This window comes from Piliocolobus tephrosceles, chromosome 15 (assembly GCF_002776525.5).
Source record: "Piliocolobus tephrosceles isolate RC106 chromosome 15, ASM277652v3, whole genome shotgun sequence".
Classification (NCBI taxonomy): domain Eukaryota; kingdom Metazoa; phylum Chordata; class Mammalia; order Primates; family Cercopithecidae; genus Piliocolobus; species Piliocolobus tephrosceles.
In genome coordinates, this window is record NC_045448.1 from 25942453 (window position 1) to 25946608 (window position 4156).

The following is a 4156-nucleotide window of genomic DNA, read 5'->3' on the forward strand; positions in this document are numbered from 1 at the left end:
CTCAGCCTCCCAAGTAGCTGGGATTACAGGCAAGTGCCACCGCACCCAGCTAATTTTTGTATTTTTAGTAGAGATGGAGTTTTACCATAATGACCAGGCTGGTCTCGAACTCTTGACCTCAGGTGATCTGGCCGCCTTGGTCTCCCAAAGTGCTGAGATTACAGATGTGAGCTACTGCGTCCAGCCTGCTATTGTATTTTATATATTACACATAGACAGAAAAGAAGGCAAAAGTAGACCTTCTTTTCTTCCCTCCTGCAGAACGTTTGAATACCTGGCTGTCACCACTTCTCTGCTGAACTGTTATCATTTCTCTACTTTTTAATTTTGTATTAATTTTTTTCTTTTTTAGAGATGGGGTCTTGCTGTGTTGCCCAGACTGGTCTGAAACTCCTGGGCCCAAGCATGCTCCTGCTTCAGCCTCTTGAATACCTGAGATTACAGGCACATGCCACCAAACCTCACCATTTTTCTACTAAATGCAACAAGATTTAGCTTACTTGGTGACCTGGCCAGCAGAAGCCTGGAGGAAAAGAGAAGAAAGCAATTAACTACTGAATGCCTGGCATATACTGGACAATTTATATGAGGACATGAAAATTGAGGAACTTCTCAAGAAACATTTCCTTTAGGGACAATTTCTCCCAAGTAGTACGATGACCTTGAAATAATCAAATTAAGTCAATTAAACAGATTAATTTAGTATCTTTCAACCTTGAGCCAAATACCAAAGACCAGAAAGGAGTATAAGACTGCAAAGCGGTGGCCAGATACAGTGGCTCACAGCTGTAATCCCAGCACTTTGGGAGGCCAAGGCAAGCGGATCACGAGGTCAGGAGTTCAAGACCAGCCTGACCAACATGGTGAAACCCCGTCTCTACTAAGAATACAAAAATTAGCCGGGCACGGTGGCACGCACCTATAATCCCACCTACTTAGGAGGCTGAGGCAGGAGAATGGCTTGAACCTGGGAAGTGCAGGTTGCAGTGAGCCAAGATCGTGCCACTGCACTCCAGCCTGGGCAACAGAGTGAGACTCCGTCTAAAAAAAAAAAAAAAAAAAGAAGAAAAGACTACAAAGCAGTAAGTGCAGGGACAGTGTCTGCCATGTTCATTATTGTATTTGCAGTGCATCTTGTGATACTTGCCTTTTTCTTTTTTTTTTTTGAGATCTGTCTCTCCAGCCTGGGCAACAGAGCAGACAAAACCTCTTCTCTACCAAAAATACAAAAATTATCTAAGCATAGTGGCTCATGCCTGTAATCCCAGCTACTTGGGTGGCTGAGGCTGGAGAATCACTTGAACTCAGGAATTGGAGGTTGAGTGAGCTGAATCATGCCACTGTACTCCAGTCTAGGGGACAAGAGTGAGACTCCATCTCAAAAAAAAAAAAAAAAAAAAAAGACAAGGTATCCCTCTGTTGCCCAGGCTGGAGTGCAGTGGTGCAATCTTGGCTCACTGCAGCCTTGACCTCCCAGGTTCAAGCAACCCTTCCACCTCAGCCTCCAAAGTAGCTTGGAACTACAGGTGTGTACCACCATGCTGGGCTAATTATTCTAATTTTTATAGAAATCTTGTCTCCTTATGTTGCCCAGGCCGATCTCGAACTCCTGGGCTCAAGCAGTTGGCCTGCCTCGGCCTCCCAAACAAAGCTCAGGGATTACAGGCGTGAGCCACCACTCCTGGCCTCCTGCGTTCTTATTGAATACTATTGGCAGATATGAACCAGTCCGCCTCATGGGCGCGAAGGGAAATCAGAGGCTGTCTGAAACTGTACTCTAGTGCAGGTGGCCAAAGGTTCAGAGACTGCAGGAAACAGGAGGGAAGGCTGAAGAGTTGGAGGCCAGCCAGGAGCAAGCTGGGAACAGCCGGGCTGTGCTGCTCCTTAGTTACCACCGGCTTTGTCCCGCCAGATGTCCTCAGCATCTCCTTGGTTTTTGGCCTGAGGAATTTGACTATTCATCCCGAAGTTGTCTTACATGCTCTTCACATTCACAAATCCTCCTCAGAGGCCAAATCCATTTTTACATAAATGGGGATATAGCCAGACCTAAATAGACTTAGGTTTATCCCGACTTTGTTATTTACTAGCTGAGTGAACTTAAGCAATTTATTTGGATTCTCTGATCTTCAGTGTGGGAATAATTTACTTAATACATTTTTTTTTTTTTTTTTTGAAATGGAGTCGTGCTCGGCAACCTCTGCCTCCCAGGGTCAGGCAATTCTCGTGCTTCAGCTTCCAGAGTAGCTGGGACTATGAGCGCATGCCACCATGCCTGGCTAATTTTTGTATTTTTAGTAGAGACGGGGGTTTCACCATGTTGACCAGGCTGGTTTCCAACTCCTGACCTCAGGTGATCCGCCCTCCTCGGCTTCCCAGAGCTCTAGGATTACAGGCATGAGCCACCATGGTTGGCCAATAAATCTTTATTCTTGTATGCCTATTATGTGACAGACTCAGACTTGGGTGTTGAGAATAAAGAATTAAATCAGGTAAGGGAGGCCCTGCTGTCATGGAGCTTGCTGTTTTTTTTTTTTTTCTTTCTTTTTTTTTTTTTTTTGAGACAGGGTATTGTCCTGTTGCCCAGGCTAATCTCAAACTCCCAGGCTCAAGTGATCCTCCCCACCTTGGCCTCCCAAAGTGCTAGGGTTATAGGCATGAGCCACAGTGCCCAGCATGTCATGAAGCTTTATTCAAGTAGAGATGAGAGAGAAATAAATAGAAAAGACAATATAGGATATTTATAAATGTTCGGAAGATAGTAAAACAAGCTGATGTGAAAGACAATGACTGGGTGGAGGCATCTTTAGATGACAAGAAAAGCCTCTCTGAAAATTTGATATTTGAGCTGAGACAGAAGTAAGGAAGACAAAAAGCAATTAGCCCTGTGAGGATCAGGATGTGGAGCGTTCCAAGGAGAGGGAAGGGGAGTTTCAAACCTTAAGGCATAGGAGAGAGTCTGGAATGTCAACGGAATCTGACGAAGATGTAGAATGGAGTGAAGTGGAGAGGGATCTGGGAAGATGTGGGAGAGGTAGGCAGGACTGAGGAAGTGGAGGAGGAGGTGGGAGATTTGCAGAGAGAGAGAATGTGTGAAAAAGTTGCTTTGGAGAATGGAGGAAAGAATGTATTGGGGAAGTGTAGTGGGACTGCTTGGCAGCGTTGACAGTCCTTTTGAGCTGTGTGGTCCTGAATTTAAACTAGAACTAATTGGCATAGTAGATGTTCTGAGGATTAGGTAAAATGAACAGGAGGTTTGGATTCATAGTTGATGCTCAAAAATGTTAACTATCATAAGATATAGAAAATATTAGAATGAAGGAGAGGAAACCAACCCATTTATTTTTGCTACCATTTGCAACTCAGGAAAGGTAGATAACACGCTGTGTGTTCTGATCTTAGATTTAAGACTAAGGTTTTCTTCTAAAGTGAGATTTTTGCTTCTGAATTTTTATATTATTATAATTTTTTTTTTTTTTTTTTTTTACAGAATCTTGCTCTGTCACCCAGACTGGAGTGCAGTGGTACAATCTTGGCTCACTGCAACCTCCGACTCCTGGGTTCAAGCAATTCTCATGCCTCAGCCTCCCTAGTAGTTGGGACCACAGGCACGCACTGCCACACCCAGCTTATTTATTTATTTATTTATTTTTATATTTATTTTTTTTGAGACAGAGTTTTGCTCTGTTACCCAGGCTGGAGCGCTGGAGTGCAATGGCGTGATCTCAGCTCACTGCAACCTCCGCTTACTTGAACCTCCCAGGTTCAAGCAATTTTCCTGCCTCAGCCTCCTGAGTAGCTGGGATTACAGGCGTCTGCCACCACGCCTGGGTAATTTTTGTGTTTTTAGTAGAGATGGGGTTTCATCATGTTAGCCAGTCTTGTCTCAAACTCCTGACCTTGTGATCTGCCCGCCTTGGCCTCCCAAACTGATGGGATTACAGGCATGAGCCACTGCGCCTGTTGTTGTTTGTTTCTGAAGACGGAGTCTTGCTCTGTCTCCCAGGCTGGAGTCCAGTGATGTGATCTCGGCTCACTGCAACCTCCACCTCCCAGGTTCAAGCGATTCTCCTGCCTCAGCCTCCTGAGTAGCTGGGATTACAGGCGCACACCACCATGCCTGGCTAATTTTTGTATTTTTAGTAGAGACGGGGTT